General features: G+C 48.7%; 1 long non-coding RNA gene across 13 annotated transcripts in view; it reads left to right on the top strand.

Annotated features, from left to right (window-relative positions):
* The window catches only part of LOC131496843 (uncharacterized), a 250,187-nt gene that overhangs the window by 58,444 nt on the left and 166,697 nt on the right, over positions 1-25,046 (top strand). For all 13 annotated transcript variants that reach the window (XR_009254661.1, XR_009254666.1, XR_009254660.1 and 10 more), the window contains one exon: positions 1,477-1,637. This is a non-coding gene — a long non-coding RNA (uncharacterized LOC131496843). The remainder of the gene's footprint in view (positions 1-1,476; positions 1,638-25,046) is intronic.

Here is a 25,046-nt window from a genome sequence, read left to right as displayed (position 1 = left end):
TGGAGCCTGCGTCGGATTCTGTGTCTCCCTCTCTCTGCCCTCTCCTCTCTCTCTCTCCCTCTGTCTCTCTCTCTCCCAAAAATAAATAAACATTAAAAAAAATTTTTTTTTAAAATAAAGGAACGAGAACAGCATGAGATCCAAGAGGCAGAGTGATTTTTTTTGGGGGGGGTGGGCTGGCGCAGGATTGTGATGGAATCATATCTCCAAAGCAGCTTTAAAAGGTGGGTGGGAGACAATGATTCCCAATTTGGAGGCAGGAAAATTGTGCCGGAGAGCAGTCAGTGGTATGTTCATACTCAATTGCTATAAGGCAGACCTGTCTCTTACACCCGGACTTTTGGCTTTAAAACCTTCGCTTTTTTTTTGCCTTTGCATGCCTGCACAAGCAGCTGTATGGAGAGGGGTGGCAGAAAAAGGACTGGAATAAAAAAGATGAGTAGTAAAGATTTAAGCTTGGTGACAAAACAAAGCCCGTGTAACGGTTCTTGGGAGAACCATCAGGCGAATGAACTCTCCTAATCCAATCGGGTAAGAAATTTCCTGGGCATATGGATCCATAATCCCATTTTAAATCCCCTAAAAGGAAAGTCTAATAAGAAATCGACTCCAACGGAAAACAAACTAGAGGTAATAATTGTGCTGAGACACTGGGCATTCCCTCCTTTCCCCCCACCCTGCCCAGGAACACAGGCCGTCCAATAAAAGCCATGAAATCCATAATAGAAATTGCCTCAGCCCGAAGCTTCTGGAAGGTCCATGTGTTCATAACAGACCTGTTGCTGTTGATTATCTCCAGCGATAACCGGCTGCTTACGAAAACATCCGTTTTCTGAGAATTTGGATCCTTTCACGGTCTGTTTCACACTTGGGGACGAAATGGCATTGGGTCGTACCTCTCTTCAGCTGGTGGGCAGGAGAGGTGGGAAATCAGGGTCTTGCCAATGTTCTATTTTTCTTTCTGTTTGTTGTTGCAACTGGACTCGTTAGACCAGGCGAGAGCTGCCAACATTTATAACCTGGGCTTTTCTAATTAAAGTTCTGCCGAAAAGCCTCCTCTTGTCTTCTGACTCCCTCGGCAGGAATGTGCGCTCATAACAGAGGCATCTGCCCCCTGGACTAACCTTTCTTGAAACCAGATAAACAAAGTAATACTAATAAAAATATCCATCTGTGCTTAAAGATAAATAGAGCATTAATATACCAAACTGAGATCTGGATTCTTTTGGAAGCCAGCTTTAATGATATTAGACATCTGTCCCAGCTTGCTTTCCGTTCCTTTTCCGTTTGCACACTCGTGTAAGAAAACAACGTGGAAGGAGTTTGTCGGGGGTACATGGAGCCACCCCCTGACCGACACCCTTTTCTGAGGCCACTGCCCCAGTAAGCCGATGGGGTTCCTTAACATTTGGCACGCTGCTTGGGTTTCATCCTGCATTTTAAACACTGTGGTCTTTCTTCATTTTTTGCTTTTAGATGCCTGCCTGAAAGCCAACTTAATCATTCGTAACGCTAAGCAGGATTGCCGTGTAGACCAGATGTACAAACGTCATGGCAGCCATTCTCTTTCTGAAGTCAAGATGCGAGAGTATCCGGGAAGCATCTGGAGCCATCCGTTTGCAAGGAGAGAGCACCAGGTCAGGTCTGCAAAGAGGGAGGGTGAACGTTTCTTTTCAAGGAGAGTACGTGGAAGGTAGAAACCAGCGTCTCAGTGTTCCAAGTAACATGGTTAACACTCAAGGAGCGTCGCAGGCAAGGTGCAATGGTGGGAAAATGTTCTCCACTTGAGGGCAGACCCGTGGACCTTGGTTTCTTAGATTTGGCACTAACTCCAAAGAGATAGGGGTGAGTCAGTGGGACGAGGGCCAAGATGGAAATGTACCGGGGCGTTTAAGGTTGTTACGATGATAGGGTGGGGTGTTGCTGGCCGGTTAGTGCCTGAAGACCAAGGATGCCCAAGTACAGCAATGTAAGGAACAGGCTTGCACAGCAAAGGCTGGCCAGTCCCAAACGCAGATGAGTTAGTATTGAGATGCGTTGACATTTTTAAGTAGTGAAAATGGGGGCGCCTGGGTGGCCCAGTCAGTTAAGCATCTAACTCTTGGTTTCGGCTCAGATCGTGATCTCACCGCTCACGGGATCGAGCCTCACGTTGGGCTCTGTGCTGACAGTGCAGAGCCTGCTTGGGATTTTCTCTCTCTCCCTCTCTGCCCCTTCCCTGCTCACACACACACACTCTCTCTGTCTCAAAATACATACACTAAAAATGAATAAGTAAATAAATAATGAAAACTTTTTTTAAAGACAAAAATCTTACACAGAATCCACAACATATAAAACATAGTGAAGAAGGGCTATTTTTCCTGAAGGAGAGGCAGTCCCTGAAATACTTCTAGGGGACACAGCTTAAGAACCACTATTCTAGGGGCACCTGGATGGCTCAGTCGGTTGAACACCCAACTCTTGATTTCAGCTCAGCTCATGATCTCAGGGTCATGGGATCAAGCCCCATGTGGGGCTCCGTGCTAAGGCTGGAGACTGCTTAAGAGTCTCTCTCTCTCTCTTTTTGCCCTTCTCCCCTGCTCATGCTCTCTCTCTCTCTCTCTCTCTCTCTCTCTCAAATAAAATGGAAAAAAAAATCCACTATTCTAGGTGCTACTCAATGGCCATAGAGTTCTAACAACCTGTCTGGTTGTGCAATGTGCTATAAGAATCGACTGATTAAAAAAAAAAAACCACATTCTTTAAAAACTGTAATTGTGTTCCTCTCAACATTTTACATGAGAGTTTTTAAACATACAGAAAAATGGAAAGAATTGTAGGTGCCCCAGGTACCGACCACTTAGATCCCACGGTTGCCAACGGTTTGCCCTTTTTGTTTCCTCCCAGATCCTTCCGTTTGCGTTGATTCATCTCATTTTGAAATTCCTTTCAAAGTGAGTTGCAGACATTGGTACATCCCATCTCTAATTTCTGAACCTGCACGTCCACCTTTAACAAGAGCAAGAAGTCAAACTGACGTGCAGAGAAGGGAATAGATCTAGGGTAAGGTTTGGTAAGCTGTAAAAATATAATTATATGGCTCAGACCCTTATCAAGATACAACACCTCCGAAAGATATGACCTCTGAAAGTTTCCTCATGGCCCTCCCAGCTAGCGCCCTGCCCCCCCCCCCCCCCCCGGGTCCTGACAGCTGCTCAAACAATCTGTCCGTGGAGTTCATTCCGTCAGACGAGCTGACAGTTTGCTGGAAAGAATCATTATGGCTGGTGTCTGAACGGACGGGGCAGGGGTAGTCAGGAGGCTTGTGGCCCATCAGGAACACCGCTCTCTTCTACAGCCCGCAAGCCCGAAGGCTGGGCTGGATCCTTGGCTCCCCTCGATTTTTTTTTTTTTTAATTGTGCTAAAAGATACATAACATAAAACGTCAGTTTTATGTGTGCACTTTGGCGACGTTAAGCACATTCACATCGTGGGGTGACCATCGCTCCTATCCATCCCCAGGAATGTTTTCATCACCCCAGGCTGAAGCTCCATCCCCCTTAAATGCTAACTCCTCACTCCACATCCCCCCAGCCCCTGGGAGCCTCCTTGCTACTTTCTGGCTCTATTAATCTACCTACTGTCTACGCCTCGCATCCATGGAATCACACAGCATTTGTGCTTTTATGACTGGCTTATTTCACTCAGCACAATGTCCTCAGGGCTCCTCCGTGTTGTCACCTATGGCAGAATTTCCTTCCTTTTTACGGCTGAGGAATATTCCGTTGCATGCGTACAGAGTATTGTGTGTCTCCGTTTTTCTGGTGATGGATGCTTGGGTCGTTTCCACCTTTTGCTGCCGTGAAGGAGGCAGCCGTGGGCACGGGTGTCACACAGATCTGTTCCCGTCCTTCCTTGCGTTTCTTCTCTGCCTTCTCCGAAAATTCTTCAGCCACACCTGCGGTCATGAGGGTCCGCACCAAAAATGCGCTCAGATGTGTCCCTCCTTCTTTCCCGAACTGCCTTACCCTGTGCCCAGAGGCCCTCCTCCTCCCTCACCTGGACCACTCCCCTCGGTTCCTCCCCGCAGTTCTCCACGGCCTCTCTTGGCCAGTCCTCCACCTGACATTTTCTTTTTATCTTTGAGAGAGAGAAAGAATGGAGGAGGAGGGGCAGAAGGAGAGAGAGAGGGAGAGAGAGACTCTCACACAGGCTCCACACTGTCAGCGTGGACCCCGATGCGGGGCTCGATGCCACGACCCTGGGATCGCGCGACATGGGCCAAAATCAAGAGTCGCGCACTCAACCGACTGAGCTGCCCAGGCACTTCCTCTACCAACATTTTCTGAACCTTATACTGCAGCCAGAGAGCTTTCAAAGGCAGTTCTGGTCATACCCCCTCCCTGTTCGAACTCTCCAGCGGCTCCTGATGATGCGGAGGAGAAAACCCCAGCACAGTCAGTCCTGCCTGTCTGGCCCTGCTCACACTTTCCCTCCCATACTCTGTGCCAAAATGACTTTTGCTTGCCTAAGCACGCTTGGTTCCACTCACCTCTCCCCTTTTTCACAACATGTACTTGGGCCGTTCTCCCTGCTCCTGGGATGTCCTAACCTCTTGTCCTTTAGGACTTAATGTAGATACCGCTGCTTCTGAGAAGCCTTCTCTGTGCCCACCCAAGACGGAGGTAGGTGTACCCATCGCTTCCTCCCTTAGCGGCCCCGAGGGATGTTGGTCTGTCTCCTGAGACATGTTTGGCACATACGTCTTAGGTTGTAATATCCTCAGTGTAAACACAGGTCGCATCCACATGGGGTCGGACCGCCAGGTTGAGCCTGGTCAACCATTTTGGAAAAACCTGACCTCCAAAACTTTGGAAAAGCCTGTGCTATAGTTCCAGCGAGGTACTGATAAGCCAGTTTTCAAGAAAAAGTTAAAAAAAAGCTCAGAGTTGTGGTATTTGCTGATTATTATGGTGTTGATTCTCTGCTCGTGGCCAATTGCAAGCCGCTGTCATAAGGTTACTGGGCACAGACTTGGGAAGTCAGTCATGCTGACCACACCCCAGTGGTTTCCTCCCAAGACCTTTAAATTCCGCCAGATTGAACAAATCAGTTGTTTCTAGAAGATTCCTTCAATTCTGTATACCTGTTGTCGACTTTCAGGTAATGTTCTACAAACTCCTTCAGATTTTTTTTCTATTAAAAAAATCACCCCTAAATAGTCTGAAGGGCTAAGGAATGTGTTACAAAGATATGTGCAGCATTCAGTGCAAGGTAAGAACAAAGCCAGCATGTATTAAGTGCTTACTGTGTACCAAGTACTGGGTAGTGACCTTTCCCCGTGTTTTTCCTGTTAATTCTCATAATCCTGTGAGGGTGGTATTACAATATTCCCATTGTATAGAGGTGGAAACTGAGTCCCAGAGCCACGAATGGAACTCACGTCCATCTGATCTGCGAATGCAAGCTATGGCAAATCGCCTCCAGGGAAGAGGGAGGGACTAGAAGTGAAAGCAAAGGGAAGGAAAGTTAGCTGCTCAGACAATAATCCATCAAAATACTGTCACCCTCATTTCTTGGCTTCCCTGTTGCTCCTTAAGCTTCATTCATAACAAATTACGTGCTGTCCCCCTTTCCTTCTTCTTGCGTCCGTTTCCCCTGTCACCTGGCTGGGGATTTCTCGAACTCCGGAGTCTGTGTCCCCAAGGCAAGGGTAGTTCTCACCACCATGGGCCTGGCCTGTGCGTCTCTGACCTTCCTGAACTGTGTTCTCCTCTCCTCAGCTGTATCCTGACGCCTAGCACAGTGCCTGACACATACACAGTGAGTGGATGAATGTACCCATGTATTTTTGGCTGCCAGGCAACTTGATTTTGAACTGGGGGGAGATTTCGCTCAAGGGAGAAAAGGTGGGACACTGGAATGAATGTCACCATCAACAAGAACACAGTATGGTTGGAAGAAGGTACAGGCTTGGGGCTGGGGCCCAGGCCTGGTTTTTGCGTTTATTTCATGTGTGCCCATGTATGTTACTTCACTTTTCCAGTGTCCTCATCTAGAAAGAGGCATCTCATGCCTCTCTTTTATAGATATTTACAGGTGTCCGTTGCTCTCCAGCTGTTGGGGAAATGGCAGTGAACCAAACATAGGCCTTGCCCTGTGGCACTTGCATGGCAGACAGAATCCAATACTGATCTGAGTAATAATGGGTCAGGCACGGATGGGGCGTAGGAGGAGAAAGAGAGCAAGGTAGCAGGGTGGGGAGTGATTGGAGGTGCTCTGTAAGCGGTGTGGTCAGGTGCGCCTGACGGATTTTGGACGGATGATGTTTGATGTTCAGAGGCTGAGGGAAGTGAGGGGAAACCCATGTGGGTTTTCTCGTTCTTTCTTTTCTGTAAATTGTGTTAAAATATACATAATGTAGGGGCGCCTGGGTGGCTCAGTCGGTTAAGCATCCGACTTCGACTCAGGTCACGATCTCACGGTCCGTGAGTTCAAGCCCCGCGTCGGGCTCTGTGCTGACCGCTCAGAGCCTGGAGTCTGCTTCGATTCTATGTCTCCCTCTCTCTCTGCCCCTCCCCCGTTCATGCTCTGTCTCTCTCTGTCTCAAAAATAAATAAACGTTAAAAAAATTTTTTTAATAAAAAAATAAAATAAAATATACATAATGTAAAATTTCCCATTTTGACCCTTTTTTAAAATATTTATTTTTGAGAGAGATGCAAGCAGGGGAGGGGCAGAGGGGGTGGGAGAGAGGGAATCCCAAGCAGGAAGCAGGCTCCACGTTCAGTGCAGAGCCTGACACGGGCTCCATCCCATGACCTGTGAGATCGTGACCTGAGCCCAAATCAAGAGTCAGATGCTCAACTGACCCAGCCACCCAGGCGCTCCCATTTTAACCCTTTTCAAGAGTACAGTTCTGGAGGGTGCCTGCGTGACTCAGTCGGTTGAGTATCCAACTTTTGAGTTCGGCTGAGGTCATGATCTCACGGATTCTGGGATGGAACCCCTCGTCGGGCTCTGCGCTGAGTGTAGAGCCTGCTTGGGATTCTTTCTCTGGCACTGTCTCTCTGCCCCTCCCCTCCCCCTCAAAAATAGATAAACTTAAAGAAAACATAAGAGTACAGTTCTGTAGCATTAAGTACCTTCACATGATCGTGTAGCAGTCAGCACCGTCCATTTCTAGAACTTCCTTTCATTTTCCAAACCAAAGCTCTGTCTCTTTTAAACGCTGACTCCCCACACCCTCTCCCCAAGGCCCTGGTGCCCAGCCTTCTACTTTCTGTCTCTATGGATCTGACTAATTTGGTCACGTCGCAGAAGTGACGTCGTGACCGACTGATTTCACTCAGCACGGTGTCCCCAGGATTCATCCAGATTGTAGCGTGCATCAGAACTGTCCGCCTGTCTGAGGCTGGCCGCCATTCCATCATATGTCTATACCGCGTTGCCTTTTTCCATTCATTTGTTGGCAGACACTCAGGTCATTTCCACATCTTGTCCGCTGCGAATAATGCTGTCGTGAACATCAGAGTGCAGATACCTGTTTGACTCCCCGGTTTTAAATTCTTTTGGATATATGTACCCAGAAGTGGGATTGCCAAATCATACAGAAGTTCTATTTTTCACCTTTGAGGAACCACCATACTATTTTCCGTAGCAGCGGGACCATCTTACCTTCCTGTCGACGGTGCATGAGGGTCCCAATCTCTCTGGGTCATCGCCGACATGTGTTATTTTCCGTTTATGTTAATAAGAGCCATCTCAATGGGTGTGAGGTGCTATCTCCTTGTCGCTTTGATTTGCTTTTCTTCAGTGATTCGTGATGTTAAGCATCTTTCCATGTGGATTTTAGAATTTTACACGAAGGACGTAATAACAGGAAAGCAACTGTAGGACTGACCTGATCGAGGTCCCCATGGAAGACGTCCCATGTCTGATTTGGGGGCCGTGGCAAGGAGTTTGAGTTTGCCTCTGAGCACGACAGAAGTCTCCAGAGGCTTTTGAGAAGGGTCGTAGCATGATCTGACTTAATTTTGAGTGGATTTCATTCTGGTTTTCTGACCACACATATTTTTTTTTTTTCCAATGGGGCACCGTCTGGGACTAATTATCCACCGAATACACTTAGCGGTGATATTTATCATCATCATAAAAACACACTGTGGGTAAAGAGATTTACGCTTTGTAGAACGCCTCCTCATACATCATCTTGTTCAACTCTTTGGGCAGTTTGTGTTGCCCCCGTCTCCTTAGTCACTGAGTATTTTAAGAGAGGATCCTGGGCATGCCCCTCATGATCAGAAAAGAGTTTTAGCACCCGGCTCTGGCGACAGCCTATTAGTGGTGGAATTTTCTGGAAATTAGCCCATCTGTTTATAGCTAAACCACGGGTGCCTGTGCAGAATCACACATGGGCAACCCCAAATTTTCCTTTAAAGCCCTTCACCGGCTGTCCTTTGACCCCACGATATTTTCTTAGTGGGCCATTCATTGTCACTGCCTCCTTCTTCATCCAGGGCTCCTGAAGATTCTACTCCATGTCAATGAGCTTTAGAGACTCTTTCAATGGGTTTTAGTGGTCCTTCCTCTGGAAAAACTCCAATGCATTCATTTGTTGATTCATTCATTCACCCACTGTGTATTTACTAAGAGTCCACAGTGGATAGTAATTATAGTAAACACGGGAAGCCCAGTGGTGAACAAGCAGAGATGGTCTTTGGCGCCCTGGATCTGGGGAAGTCAGACGGACACACCAGGCATAAGGGATAAGGGTAAGAAATGGACACGAGCAACACACGACCCTGAGACACACTCCACCTCCATGGGGGATAGATGCACACAAGGCCACACGCCGTGCGATGCCAGCATTCAGAACAGAGAGGGTCCCTTGGAAGCCCCGATGGCACAGCCACCTGACAAGCAAGCTCACTCCTCAGTGGAATGAGACCCAAGACCCAGTTAACCGCAGAGAACCTCCCGCAGGACAAGGGATGGCCACCTGGGACAAAATGCGCTTTTCACGTGGCAGGAATAAACCACCTCAGTTCAAGGCAGGAGTCTAGCATTCCGACAGTTATATCGTCCCAAGAGCATAAAGACCGAGTCCATTTTTATCACACCATCCAACTGTCCTTTCTGGTCGGGTCTTAACCTGCAGGACTGGGTGACCAGAAGAGATGGTGAACTCTGGGTGCCTCAGTGATAGGACAGTGACCTCTGAAGCTTGGGAAAGAACTTTCCTTATTTCCCCCTCTCCATGGGCTTGACGTTATTTTTTTTTTTGTTTTTAGTGGGGGTGTCAGAAATGTGGGGCGGCTTCGTAGGATACCCTAGCCTTCAGTGGGAAATCCCATGAACAGACGAAGAAGCAGTTCAGAATCAGCTGTGAGCTCACTCGTCTCTCAGCAGATATTTATTGAGCACCTACTTTGGGTCAGGCGTCGGTCAGACGCCGGGGACAAACAAAGAATCCCTCTCCTCTCGTGGAGCTTGCTTTCTCTCTGTAGCAAAAAGACTCAATAAAAAAAGAGTAAATGAGGGGTGCCTGGGTCGCTCGGTCAGTTAAGCATCTGACTCCTGATGTCGACTCAGTTTGTGGGATTGAGCCCCACGTCGGCTCTGCACTGACAGCGTGGAGCCTGCTTGGGATTCTCTCTCTCTTCTCTCTCTGCCCCTCCCCCTGCTTGTGCTCTCCTCTCTCAAAATAAATAAATACACATTAAAAACAAAAAAGAGTGAGTGGCTAGATAAACAGAAAAAAATCAGAGATCAGGAGCCGTAAAGAAAATAGAAAAGGGTCATGGCGGCAGGGGGTGGGGGGGGCACCTGGGTGGCTCTGTCGGTTAAACATCTGACTTTAGGTCAGATCGTTACCTCACGGTTCATGAGTTCAAGCCCCACATCAGGCTTTCTGCTGTCAGCACAGAGCCTGCTTCAGATCCTCTGTCTCTCTGTCTCTCTCTCTCTCTCTCTCTCTCTTTCTCTCTCTCTCTGCCCTTCCTCCGCTCATTCTCTCTCTGTCTGTCTCTCTGTCTCTCAAAAATAAATAAAATTTTAAAAAAACTCTAAAAAAGAAAAAGGTAATAGGGACAGATTAGGGAATGTCATTTCACCTGGATGGATGTCCTAACCAGGCTCCGAGACCAGGATGGGAGTGCAAGTGGTTTACAGGAGAGGTCATTCCAGAAAAGACCAGCAGAGGAGTGGGGGAAATGAGACAGAGTAGAGAACCAGTAACGGGTGTCGTGCCAGACAAGTGACCGTGCGGGCACCTGGGGACCCAATGTACACCTGTGCCTCAGAGTTATCTCAGCTGTGCGTCGAAGGTGCTGGGAACGAATGAGTGGCTGCTCCCCGGGCCATCGAGTCACTGGCAGGGCCAGTCGTACCTGCCTCTGGGCAGAGTGGGCTCCAGAAGCCTCAGGTGGGGCCACAGATGCTGTGTCTAGAATCCAGTCACGTGCACACCCAACACTGACCATGACAGCATCGGGGTGACATTGCTGCCCTCCATTCCCTCGGCTAATGTCAAGCAGGAAGCAGCCGTGGAAGGATCTGGGCAAAGAACATTCACGCAAAGAGAAATGGTGTGCGCCCAGGCTGGAGGTCCGCTGGGGGTGACGTGGGGGAGGCAGGCAGGGCCCCAGGTTCGTGGCAAGGAGGCGGGCGTCATCCTAAGTGCAATGGGAAGCCAGCGGAGAGTTCTCAAAGGGCCCATCTACCTCATGGGATCACGTTTTCCTAGCACTGGAAGGGACTGGCCCCTTGGAAGAAGGGTAGGACGGCCTGTTGGAGGCAGCCCGGGGCATAGAAAGTAGAACCTGGGACAATGAGGGCAAACACTGCCCAGCCCAGGGCTGTGGGAAGGGCCTCTCTCTCTTTTGTAGCGCATTCTGATTTAAAGTGGAGACAGCCCAGGCGGGGACCCTGGCCTATTCTGAGGATGGCCAAGCCTTGAAGACGAGGAACAATTAGATAGTAAAAGGATTGGAAAACGGGGAGTTTCCAGGGGCCGTTTCTTTGTGAAGCTCGTGATGCCTTTTGACAAAGTGTGACGCAGGGAGAAAGCCACAGGCTTGCGGGGCCGCCTGGCTCGGCTCGGCGGGGTGGCCAACAAGCGGTCGCTCACACACAACGGGGTCGGTTCCTCCAGTTATGAATTTGGAACCGAGGCATGCAAAAAGAGATTACAGTTCAGCATTCACTGCATGCGGTCGGTGAAAAATGAGGCTGTCATAGGCAGGCTGGGACTCAATCTGCAAGGGAATGTGTGGACACGGGAGCCCTGGCGGCTGGGCATGGGCGATGGGCAGAAACGGCCAGGCTAGAGGCTCAGGGCTCCCAACAGCTCTGGGTGGGAATTTCTTCCTTTTTGGCTGTGAACTTCGTCCTTCCTTGTGTCTCTGACCCCGGGGGGTGGGTGGGGGGGGGGTTTCCTTTGTTTTTTTCTTTCTTTTTTCTTTCTTCTCCTGCTTATTCTCCATTAGAAATGTGTCACCTGGCTTTCAAAACTTAGGTGGCCGAAACGAAGAGGGCCCTTTCAGTTCCGGAGGGAAGGGGAAGGCATTCAGTACCCTAGAATGACAGTACCCTAGAATACCCTAGCAAGACAGTACCCTAGAATTAGGTGAATTTTTTGGAGCCGTTGAGAATCATCCGATCAAAACCCCTCCTTCTGGAATGAGAAGACAGAGGCCCCGAGATGCTAAGTGACCACCTCAGGTTCCCACGGCCTCCCGGTTGGCAGAGCCAAGGTCAGAGCCTAAGTGCACTGACTTTCGTGCCAAGATTCTTTCCGTGACACCCACAGACTCATTTTCCTCCTTTCTGTGCGGGGAAGCTTGAGTTACTGGCAGAGCTCATTCAGAGCCCCAGACAGCTGGAGCCTTTGGCCTGCTAGTAAGCTTTGCTCCTGCCCAGAAGCCATGGGAGGAACGTCCGTGACTCATTGGTCCATGCTGTTTCCTTTGTGCAGCACGAATTCCATGCCTCGGACTTGGCACTGGAATTGCAAGGGAGGGGGTTGCGGCCTCAGGAGAGGGGTCTGCACCCTAAGGAGATGACCGACGGACTAGTCAGTACAGTATTAGCAGAGGCAGTAAGTAGAGTGGTTAAAGCCAGCCTTCCAGAACCAGACATCCTGGGTGTTCACCTCAGCCCTACCTCTTACTAGCTGTGGAACTCAGGCGATTTATTTAATCTTCCACCTGTGAAACAGGGAGACGGGTACACATACCTCTGGTGGTTATCTTGCTGAGTAACAGTACTGCTCTACACAACATGGCTTAAAACAACACATATTTATTCTCTCGCGGCTTCCGTGGGTCAGGATCTGGGCACCGCTCAGCTGCATCCTCTACGAGACTGAAGGCCAAGCGTCCGCTGGGGTTGAGATCTCATCTGACACTCGACTGGGGAAGGATCCACTCCCAGCTCGATGCAGGTGCCTGCAAAATGTATTTCCCTGTGACTGTGGGACCGACGGCTTCATGTGCTTGTCGGTTATTGACCAGAGGCCACTCTTGGTTCCTTGTCACGGGGGCCCCAGTGTGGCTTCTTGCTTTCTCAAAACCAGCCAGGGAGGGAGAGGCACTGGCAAGTCGGGCACTACTGTGTCGCGTGATCACGTCACCTTTGCTGTGTTCCGTCGATCAGGAGTAAGTCACAGGTCCTGGCTGCCGCTCAAAGGTGGGGGCGGGGATCACACAAAGGTATGAACACCAGGAGTTGGGGATCATGAGGCCACCCTTAGCGTCTGTCCACCGGGTCTCAAAGGGTTATTGTGAGGAGTGAGGTCATATACATCAAGCTCTTTGAAGAGGACCCCTACTCAGGAATCACTGTGACTATTGGCTGTGGTGAAGGTCATGTTATCATCGCCATCAGGAGACTATGCCCTCTTCCCTTATACTTGAAAAGTCTCCCGTGGTCTTTAGGGGACTTGGGAGGACAGGACTCATTGTAAGCAAACACCTACAATAGTTAGCAAGTAAAATAGCTCCAATGACCTAATTTAATTCTGTTTTCTTAGTTGGAGGCTCCATGGTGAGTGGGAAACATACAAAGTTGGGAGTTTTAAAATCTATGAATCTATAGGCGACTTCCTCTGGACTACACGAATACTGCCCGTCCTCTTTACCTTCTTCTTAAACCAGACTTTCCAACTTATTGTCACTTTTTTTTTTTATAATTATGAGGTTTAAATGTTAGAAAAGTATCCAAGGTGGTATAATTGCTGCAGCTTTTATTTTTTTACTGAGGCGTAATCGGCCTATGGCATCATGTTCGTTTCAGGTCTATCACATGATGATTCGGTATTTGTATATACCGTGAGTTGATCACATCCCCTAGGTTAAGCCCCACGTGAACACCCCCCATGATATGTAGTGAACAGATTTTTTTCCTGTGATGAGATCGTTTAAGATCTGTTCTCCTAGCAACTTCCAAGCTTGTAACTTGGGTGGCTCGGTCGATTAAGCGTCCGACTCTTGATTTCGGCTCAGGTTGTGATCTCACAGTTTGTGGGTTTGAGTCCCACGTCGGGCTCCGCACTGACAGCGTGGAGCCTGCTTGGGATTCTCTCTCTCTCCGCCCCTCTCCCTGCTCACCTCTGTCTCTCTCTCTCTCTCTCTCTCTCTCAAAATAAATAAATAAACTTAAAAAAAATTCTTACCGTGCATCTCCAATATATGCATCTTCATTTATGTTGAAAGCCACGCACACAGTAGAAATTACAAAAGGTTGGGATAAATAAGATATAAGCAATAAAATGTCTTTCTAACCCTGAAGGGTTCCAAACATCATTAGCTCATACTTCAAGGCACTTTAGATGAGGTTTGTCATTGACAATAGTGGATGGGCATTCATATTTCAAACTTTTGTCAGATCTAATTAGCCCCATTCTTTTTTTTTTTTTTTTCCCCTCATAGTGCGGCTGACAGAGAGATCAAATAGCACAGGGAGAACGGACTGCATGTCTGTGAGGCATTATTGCTGTGAGGCTATGTTATCATTGTACCGTGAATTCTAGTATCTTTGCAAGAATATCGTTTAAGCCTCTGGTACATGTTGCAAGAATTGGTTCGGGTGAAATCAATCATGTAGTCAAATTAATTTTACTGGTCTCACATACGCTGTGATCTGTCACAGTCTGCATGGAATATCAGTGAGGAAGGACGTTCCTTCGGTCTGTCTCCTACCCCTTCCCGTGGGGGACCCGTGTGTCCCCTGAGACAATGTGCCAGCTCACATGGAGACTGCATACAGATGCTTGAGAAAAGTTTAAAAATGTAATTTCTTTTTAAAAATGTATTAGCGAGTGCACAAGTTGGGGAGGAACAGAGACGGGGGGGTGGGGGAGAGAGAGAAAATCCCAAGCAGGCTCCGCACTGTCAGTGCAGAGCCCAACACGGGGCTCCGACTTATGAACCGTGAGATCATGGCCTGGACAGAATTCAAGAGTCAGATGCTTAACCGACCGAGCCACCCAGGCGCCCCGTCTTTTTTTTTTTTTTTTTTTTTTTTTTTTTTTTTTTTTTTGAGACACAAATAAATAATTGTAACGTATCGTTTGTAGACATCAACGCTTCACCTTATATCCGCCTCGGGAGCTGAGCGCACAATTTGGAGACCCCTTTCCTATATCATGCGACACAAGTTCGCCCTCTTGCCGATTGACTTCTGGCTTTATGTAGATGCGTCTGGAACCTTCCATCCCTCTGAGGTGGGTTGAGCTTGTGACATGCTCCCGTCGTGCCTGCCAGAAAACTGCCCCATGGTGCTGCTCTGAGCTCCCACCCTGAAAGCGTTTTAGGGAAGTCTGCAAAGTTGGTGGACGTGCCGGGGCCAGGAGCTGTGAGGGACCATCCTGCACAGCCTTTCTGAGAGGAAAAAGTGCTGACGGCACCAGCAGCTAACAGGAGCTCTCTGTCATCCTTGTAAACAGGGTCGAGCTGGCCTGCTTTATCTCTGTGTGCACAATGCAGATTTAATAGGAAGTGCCCTCAGAATCATTGCTGCTAGGTTGAGTCTCCAAAGGAATTAGGGATAACAGTTTAATAACTGGAGAAAGAGCTTAGGTGCTTTGCTGTGTCGGGTGTCTCTGAGTTGGCTACTGAAAAACGAACTTGGGACATTAAACCCTTTTATCACTCAGATAGCGCAATATGGGGAAAATCCATTCCTTGGCAGGGGATGAGTTTACCGGCTTCTGAAGGGGGTGTGTGTTTGAATATGATAGGGAAGGGAGCATTTGTCAGAGCGGAAGGTGGATCAAAAGACAAATGAATTCTTTGAGTTAACTAAGAGCTTTAAATTATCTGGCTTTGAACTGCCTCACCATTAGCAGAGCATGCCACGCTGAAAGCCAGCCTGTCTTTCCAAGGTCTGTGGATGGCACCGGGGTCTCTATCTGCTAATGCTGCATTTTAAAGGAAGAAGCGGTGTTAGGGCGGATGGCTAAGGCTGGGGAGGCAAGATAAATGTCTATTTAGCTGGGTGATGGAGTCACTCTTGCTAACCCATTCACCCAGAAGCCTGCAGAAAATAGGAGATTTGGACATAGCTGGCTCCCCTCGTATTAGTTAGGCTGGCTGAAGGTCATCCGTCCAGACTGAGGATGGATAAATCAGGTTGGCTTCGCCCAGGGGTTTCCAAATTGGGATCCACGGAATCCCATCGGAGTTTACCTTCTATGGAAGACTGAGACACGGTCACAAATTCTACGTGTGCGTCATCCCTGTGTTCATACCCTTGCAGCCTACCACTACAGATCCTTCCACCAAGAAGTGGAGACTCTTTCTCCTGTCTTGGAATCTGATTTGGATATGTGACTTGCCTCGGCCACAGGGACGCCGTCAATGGTGAGGAAGGCGAAGGCTTGACAAGCAGTTGTGCATTAGAGCTTGCCCTTCTGAGGCTCGTGGAAGCCACGAGAAGCCCGCGTCTGTCTGTGAGATGATGAGAGACCCAGTGGTTGTCATCTCAACCAGCCAAACCCTGTAAGTAGCTCTGCCTGGCTGATAGGTGGCAGATGGCAGACACGGGAATGACCCCCCCTGAGCTCTGCACAGGACGGGTTAGCTGAGCCCAACGCAACTTGATGACTTCCTGAAACGCCAGCTAAATGAATGGCCGTTGTCTTTTCTTTTTTAAGTTTGCTTATTTATTTTGAGAGAGAGACAGAGAGCATGCACGTGAGTGAGGGAGGAGCAGAGAGAGAGCGGGAGAGAGAGAGGAATCCCCAGCAGGCTCTGCACAGTCAGTGCAGAGCCCGATGTGGGGCTCCAACCCACGGACAGCGAGATCATGACCTGAGCCAAAAGCGTGAGTCAGACCCTTAACGGACTGAGCCACCCAGGTGCCCCACGAATGGCCATTGCCTTAAGTCATTAGTTTTGGGCGGTGTGTAGCAGAAACTAGAGGCAGAACGAGGGGGACTGAGGGCAATATTACAAGCCCCCACATTGGCTTTCACACGGAGCAGCTCTGATTTGCTTACTCTTTCCTTTAAGCTCTTGTTTGAATAATGTTAAGGGGTCGGTGGGAGGGGGAGAGGGAGAGCCTTTGCTTTATAGTCTAGAGTATCCCAGAATACTCCTGTTGCTGGTGACAAGCCTTGAGCCATCTGATCTGAAGCTTCCGCTTCTGGTTTTGCAGTGTAGAAGCTGGGAAAAGTTTCTCGGGGCAGCTGACCTGTCCCCGTAACCCCCGAAACCATTCCTTTTTCACTCAAAATGCTGCACATCCAGCCATCTCACCGTAGGGTCAGTTCCTACCAGGGAGGACAGGAATAAATCCGTTTTTGAAGAGCTCAGACACTTGATTTCTTTTTTCTCACTTAAAAGTGAGACATTTGCCTTGACCTTGTTGGCCTTGACCTTGCTGCCATTCATTATTTCCACAACCGTATTGTGATTCTGCTAATGCCATAAGATGGGATTTGTTCTTGAGGAGGAAGGTAGAGGGAGCTAGACGTCTTTTGGGAAGAAGTAAACCAGAAGAAAGGTGCAACCTTAGGGGTCTCTAGATAAGGGATGCAGAAACCCAGTCTTCCCACAATTTCCTGTTGCGTGGGCACTCCATCTTTCCATCAGCCTTTTGAATTTTACGATTAGGTACGCATGACGGACATTAATACCTTTTTCTCAAACTGCGTTAACCCTCCCTCTTCTAACAGTGTCCTGCTTTTCCTTTGGGTTACTATCTTTCCTTCCACTGCACAGAGTCTTGGTGGGACTGAGTATCCAGGATGCCCCAGGCATCGTCCCTGGTCGAGGTGGGTGTGTGGTCCAAGCCACGCCAATTCAATGCTGTCATCTAAGGGCCCGAGAATTACACACGTGACATGAGGCCGAATGTGGTTGTGGCTGATGCATTAGACAGCCTGCACTCCATCCTGAAAGTCACTCTGTCATGGTAGCTCCACCCGCCTGGGCACCCGATGAAACCTCCAAATGGTTTCCATTTCCACCTCTCTTCTTCCCACTCCCTGCCCAACTGGCTACCCGTGTTTGTTAATTCTGCCTTGCAACATGTCATAAGTCCCTCCCCATACGTTTATCCTTTCTGCTCTCACCCTGTTCCTGGTCCTCCTTGTGGCTTACCTCAAGGAAAGGAATAGTTCCTTTGTTGTTGTCGTTTGTTTATTTCGAGGCAGCGAGCAAGCACAAGCAGGAGAGAGGCAGAGAGAGAGGGAGAGAGAATCCCAAGCAGGCTCTGCACTGTCAGCACAGAGCCCAAGGTGGGGCTCAGACTCACAAACCATGAGATCACGACCCGAGCCGAAATCAAGAGTCGGATGCTCAACCGACTGGGCCACCCACAAGCCCCTAAAGGAACAGCTTCCTCATCATTTTCCTGCCCCTAGCTCTTCCAGACTCCTTTATATGGTTACCACTTGTCTCCATTACATGCAGATGAAGTAACCTCACCCCGCACATGGCCATTTGTCACACTGAATAAAGCCTGAGCATTTTGTCATGAGATTGGGGTCACACTGTAAGAAGCCTCGGGGTACGTGGCTGCTGATAATTCGTTCAGCGCCTCGGTGACATCAGGGACGATGACCCTGCCCTTCCTTCTGCTCCCCCCCTCACAGTCACAAATAGTTACCCCAACGCCAGGCATCACATCCAGAATCCACAACCTAGGCAGGAAGAAGGGAGAAAGAAGTGTTTCCAACCGTATTTGTCTCCATTACTGGGAAGAGAAAAAGCCTTTCCAGAAGTCCTCAGCCAGCTGCTTCTTCCATCCCATTGACCAACTGGTACCTCCTGGCCCCTCCTAGCTGAAAGAGGGGGCTGAAAAATTAAGCTTCTCTCGCCTCTAATGAAGGTGGGCAGGGACGAAGGGGGTTGAGACCAGGAGTAGCATTGGACACATGAGACTGTCTGCTGCTTTCCTTCCCACGGCATCTCACAGGATCGTTATTACTCTGTCATTTCATTAACCTAGAAATATACTGTCATAATAAAATATCAAAGAGGTGCAGAAAGCGAATGCCAAGAACATCCCAATACGTTAACTGAAACACAGACATTACAAACGTCAGACACACGGAGTGCGTAAACCGTAACCGTCAGAGAAGACTGAACAGCAAAGGTGGGTCTTGAGCTGAGCCAGGGAAGCCTTTAAAAGTATACAACGTAATCCCCAGGTCTCAGAGGATTTACAGTCTATGGTGAGGTAAGTGTAACACACACGAGACACAAGCCAGCAAGGCAACTCATAAATAAGCCTTAAAACCAGAGGGAATAGATGAGGTGTTACAGAAATTAAGAGGGGGAGAGAATTAAGGATTAAGTCCTTTCTTTAGCTCAGTTTCTCTCATTCCCATTGCCTTAGCCTTGGAAATACTAATGTCTGTCATTTCAGGTGGTGGGAGTTGCATTGAAGTTTTGGGGGGACTCATGCCCTTCATGGCATCTGGCTACACAGCATTTACCAAGAAGCCCCTTACGTCCCCGCCTCTTCTGATCCGACAGGCATTTCCATAACCTTCTGTGCCACTCCAGGGCGTAGATGACCCATTTTGCCTCTCTGTTACTGAGGCAGTTTCCGGGAAACTCTAGGGGACTATTTATTCTTTGAAGTTAGTTGTTTATTTATTTTGAGAGAGCGAGAGGCAGAGAGAGGGAGCGAGAGAATCCCAAGCAGGCTCTGCGCTGTCAGTATGGACCCCGACGCGAGGCGCAAACTCATGAACTGTGAGATGATGACCGGAGCCGAAATCAAGAGTGAGACGCTTAACAGACTGAGCCACGCAGGTGCCCCTGGGAGATGTATAAAGCCCATCTTCGCTGACACACCACACAGCCCTCTCCCCCCTGGGAACTCTCCGCCTCCAAGGTTCTTCCCGGAAAAAGGGGCGCACGACACCTCCGCCCTTTCATCTCACGGCGTTGTTAGAGATTTTGCTTCTTTTCTAGAATCCCCTATGGTGCATTTTTGTCGCAACGTGAAATTCAACAGCATGGTCAAACGTGGCAACGATCCTCACATCCACAGAGAAACGTTATACGTTTTTTTGGAAAAGAAAAAGTTTTAATGTGGCCAATTTTAAATGCACGGGAAAGTAGAAAGAATAGCAATGAGCCCCTAGGAGCCTATGTCCCACCCTAGCTACTGTTACTGACATCCTTCCACCCTTGAAAAAATGGTCATGTCTTTATCGTCACTGATAAAGTGTCTTGAAGTGAAAGCCAATTTTTTTCCCCCTCCTGGTGAAATTTGAACTTTGGCCTTTGTGTCTAGGCTCAGAAATCAACCCAACTGAAATGATTTTCGAGAAAGTTCATTTTGGACAAGACTACGAATTCCTTTCCTGACACCAGCTCACCCAAGACCCCTGAGCTTCCTGCTTTCCCTGCCTGTCTACACAAGGGGCCCGGGTATAGATGTGGCTCTTTTTCCTTCGGTGTCCCTCTCTAAGAAGTGGGCGTAACGAGACTTGGCTTCAAGGCCGACCAGGTAGCATTCCCCTGCATCAGGACTCCTCAGAGACCATTATATGTAATCACAGAGTGTCACCGGCCTGACATGAATGATTATGCAAAACTCTATGCCCAATTTCCAAGTAGCTCCATGGTCTTGACAAAATGATGTGGCCATTTGTGAAATGCAAGCAAATGGGAGGAAATGGAGGGTGTAGGATTTCTGCAGAAGTGACAGACTCATCCAAGAGCAAGAACTCTTCTAGTCCAGCAGCAGACAAAGCAGAAATTCTTACCCCGAATGAACCAGCCTTGTGAAGTATGAATTCATACCCAGCTGTCACCGGGGAACATTTTGGATTCGTTTTAACCGGCTGTGACAACAGCCAACCTGGGCTCACTTGGGCTTGGGTGACATTGTGCCCATCCGCCACTCTCATGGGAGACAGTTCAAGGTGGGGATAAGGCTGCTTCTGAGCCCCCCCAGCGGCTGGTCACAGAGCGGACACACATGCGAGGTGCCTGGGCGGCTCAGTCGGTTAAGCGTCCGGCCTCAGTTCAGGTCCCTGTCTCACGGTTCGTGGGTCCAAGCCCCATATGGGGCCCCAGGCTGACGGTACGGAGCCTGCTTGGGATTGTCTCTCTTTTCCTCTCTCTCTGCCCCTCCCCAACTCGTGCTTTCTCTCTCAAAAAGCAGATGAACTTTAAAAAAAGTGGACACTCATGCACACAGACACGTCGTCACTGCACACACAGGCTCGTGCTATGTGGCTGGCATTCCCAGGGCTCGCCCACGGTGCGGAGAGTGTGATTTTTATTCCCACACCCAGACCTAAGAGTAATTCTAAGGGAAGGCTGTAGAAGGAAGACAGACCATTCAGATACAGCTAACCTTTACTGGGTTTCCTGTTCATTCACATGCTCAAGAAGGTGCATACTCGGGGCACCTGGCTGGCTCAGTTGGTTAAGCGTCCGACGGGCCCAGGTCATGATCTCACAGTTCGTGAGTTCAAGCCCCACACCGGGCTCTGTGCTGACAGCTCGGAGCCTGGAGCCTGCTTCGGATTCTGTGCCTCCCCCTCTCTCTGCCCCTTTCCTGGCTCGTGCTGTCTCTCTCTTTTTCTCTCTCTCAAAACTAAACATTAAACAAAATTTTTTTTAATAAAAAAAGGAAGGTCCGTACTCTGTGATGTGCAGGGCAAAGTTGGGAGAATGGCCTTCCCTAACGACGACCAGCTGGTCCCTCATCAAGTGTATCAGGGAGGGATGGACTGTAGTATAGCAAACTCTTGGACTGGAAGCTGAGACAGTGGTTATGAAGCATTTCTGTGACTCTGATATAGTATTGAGCATCTCTGGAACTCAGTTTTCTTATCTATAAAATGAGAACACTCGGGGCACCTGGGTGGCTCCGTCCGTTGAGCGTCCGACTTCGGCTCAGCTCACGATCTCAGTTCGGGGGTTCGAGCCCTGGGTCGGGCTCTGTGCTGACAGCGCGGAGCCCGGAGCCTGCTTCGGATTCTGTGTCTCCGCTAGTGAGCATTTCCTAGGCGGGGTCACTACTGCTCTATGCAGTGACACAGATTTAAACAAGAAAAGTAAAGACGAGAAGAAAAAACCCACACGGGAAAGAATTCTCTTCCCATGTTGACACCCCCTTGCTTTGTGTTCCAAGTTCCATATGCCATTTGAAAGAGTCATCATTTTCAACTCCCGTCATTGGCTCTTTAGTGGACTTTCAGGGAGGAGAGCTTCTGGAAGTTCAAGTGTCTCACTCAGAGCCACAGCTCCTGACTGGTAGAGTTTCCAGCACAAGGTATATCCCTGAGACGATCTCTGTGGAAGGCGACCCAGAGTTGTCTCTTGTTCTAAACAATAAGCCAACCCTTCCTCAACCACTGGCAAAATGCTCTGACTTGATAACATTCATCCATCACTGTGCAGACACAGTCGACTCACCACCCACCCTCTCCAACCTTCCCGGTTCGGTGCCTCTGTTTCCAGTTTTATCTTTCACGGCATCGAAGTCAAATAGGGCTATGAGAGGGATGGGACCATCCCCTGCCTTTTGCAGGTTTCAAGGTCCGAGGTGCGACCGTGACCTCTAATTAAAGCACCTACCCATGTGGGAGACAGACTGTAGATCCCTTTCTGGGTCCTTTAAATGTTCCCGTAAAGCTCTAACTATAGGGAACAAAATGTGGTTTCTTTTCAGTTGTGACCAGGGGGCTGGTCGTTGGGCTCAATGGCGTGTGGTTTTAATTAATCTTCAGCTCTTGAACTCAAGCCAGCCGAACGAGGATTCCTCCACCAGGGTTGGGTTAATCCGTAGATGCCGGTCAGTTTTCGGACGCTCACCATGAGCTGAGTTTTCAAGTTGAGCCTCTTTTGTCTTCCATGAATGGCGCTAGTCCAACACGGAGGAGCAGGGGAAGCAAGTGACTTGATAACATCTTTAGAAACCAAGTAACAAGCCATTAGGAGGACTAACAATGAATAAATGCATTTTCCATTCAGTGTCTCTGTGGCAATCCAGACGAGCATATGACTAGGAAAATGTAATGAAAGCAATTGTAACTCTTTCGGTAGAGAGGTAATTACAGTCTAGGGCTGCCTGACTGATGAAAATTACACTGCTTATAATAAATTGCCACACAGCTAAGTCTTTTCTGAAGTCCTTAGTATGATTTGTGTTTGTGCACTTACTTAAAACATCAGGGAACAATTTATAAACATGAGCCTTTTTGGACATTGCCAGGATCGGCATTTACGATTAGAGAGCCTGTTTAAGGTTTCCTGATTTATAGAGGATAGATCATATTTTCCCGACACTCTCATGGTCAATTACAGACCTGCATGGTGCATTTGGTAACTTAAAAGCAAATTTAATCTTTTTATTCATTTATTTTTTCATTTGTGAGCAGGCCAAGTCAAGAAAACATTTTCTCTTAGCTTGAGGAGAAAGAGGGTTCAAAGACAACTTCCTATCCATGGTATTGATGCAGGTGGGGAGCCATACAATGCCTTGTTTGTCTTCTTCTAGTAGAGACATTAGGAACTTCTACGTGGAAATAAAGGGCACCAGGCTAAATACCTGAGTCCCCAAGCCCTTGTCAAGAAAAGTTCAAGAAGTCCACTGTCTTTGGTGTCACTGCCTTGCAGACCACGGGAACCGTTGTGGAAGTCACCAGGCACAGGTTCTAAGCCCCATTGTGTAATTAACTAGCTTTGTGATCTTGGGAAGATCACTAAGTCTTTCTGGGGTTTAGTTTTCTCATCCTTCAAATGAGGGTTGGACTAATCGGGGTCTAGGTCCCTCCGGACAAAAGATCAACGATTCTGTCTCAGCTCAAGGGGTTCTCAACTGTAGCTGTACATTAGAAACACCTCTTTTTTTTTTTTTTAACATCAGAAACACCTCTTACAAATACTCAAGCCTGGGGTGCCTGGGTGGCTCAGCCGGGTAAGCATCTGACTCTTGACTTTGGCTCAAATCATGATCTCAAGGTTAATGAGTTCGAGCCCCACATCAGGCTCTGTGCTGACAGTGCTTGGGATTCTCTCTCTCTGCCCCTCCCCGACTCGTGCTCACGCATGCACTTTCTGTCCCTCAAAATAAATTAATAAACTTAAACAACAACAACAAATAAGCCCAAGCCCCACTCCTGATTAATTAAGTCACGAGATCTGGGAGTATTTACATATTAAAAAAACTAACACCGCACAGGTGACTCCCATGGGCAGCAGTGGTTAAGAGCTTTGCTTTCTCTGAGATTTCTGAAAGCCTTGATGACTGGAAGCGGAAGAGACTGAGCCGCACAGGAGCCCAGCGCCCTGGTCCTTTGCCAGAGGTTCTAAGAACCAAATCCTATCTGACACAATGCCCGGGGCCCTCTGCTGCCTCTTTGTGGACTTCTTGTCCCCTGGAACACTTCCGACGATAAGCAGATGGCATGAGTGGGTGTGAGAGAAGTCCTGGGATGGGTTTGGGGGAGCTCTACCATTTAAACTGGTTTTCACCGGAACCTTTGGAGGAATAGTTTGAGCATTTTGCAGTCGAGAGGCTAAAGACTCCCCCAGTGAAAAACCAGACAGTCCAGGTGCTGAGCCGGGCTGGGCCACCCAGCATTCAGGAACAGCGATTCCCCTGCCAACGACCATCCTCCTGCGAATCCCAAGGGAAACGAGGTGGTGGCGGGCTGGAGCCCACTCACAAGGGCTCGCGGGAGTCAACCACGGATGCCTCTACCCAACCTTGCATTTAGTGACACCACATTGGTAGCTTTTGCTTTCAGCCCTGGTGGGGGTATTTACACAGGAGAGATTAGCAAATGATGCACACGGGCACCCCTCCCCACCTAAGTCGGTTGTTAAACATTTATCAGCACCCCGCTGAATTGAAGTACTTAGATGATTCTCTTCCGCCCTGGCAGCTGGGACTTTTTCATAGTCTACTGGGAGGAAAAAAGCTCAGAGTAAATATTTATACATTAACTGTACCTCTGGCTTGGAGGTTGTCACATATTGGGAAGGCAGCAGAGTGGCCTCTTGTGCATGTCGGACTGTACGAAGTTGCCTGAGAGGGTGAGGTTTACCTTAAAAGAAATGGAGAAAGCCTGGTCTTTTCCATGGATGAACTCAGCTTAAAAGAAACATTTTTTTAATGTTTATTCTTGAGAGAGAGAGCGTGGGAGCAGGCAAGGGAGGGGCAGAGAGAGAGGGAGACACAGATTCGGAAGCAGGCTCCAGGCTCCGAGCTGTCGGCACAGAGCCTGATGCGGGGCTCGAACCCAGGAACCGTGAGATCATGCCCTGAGCCGGAGTAAGACGCTTAACTGACTGAGCCACCCAGCCGCCCCAAGGATGAATTCAGTTTTAATGGGGAGATCTAATATCCACGGCTGAAACCTAGAGCAGTGACTGCCCCAGTGTGGTCCTTGAGCCAACAGCAGTAGCATCACTTGGGAATTTGTTAGAAATACAAATTCTCAGGTCCCACCTCAGACCTGTGGAATCAGAAACTCTGAGGTGGGGCTCAGCAATCTGTTTTAACAAGCCTGCCTGCAAAATGCAAGCCTTTTTTTTTTTTTTTTTTTTTTTTTTGCGAACTGCTGTTCTAAACAGATGCA

This window comes from Neofelis nebulosa, chromosome 16, assembly GCF_028018385.1.
Source record: "Neofelis nebulosa isolate mNeoNeb1 chromosome 16, mNeoNeb1.pri, whole genome shotgun sequence".
Lineage (NCBI taxonomy): Eukaryota > Metazoa > Chordata > Mammalia > Carnivora > Felidae > Neofelis > Neofelis nebulosa.
This window is presented reverse-complemented; position numbering and strand designations above follow the sequence as displayed.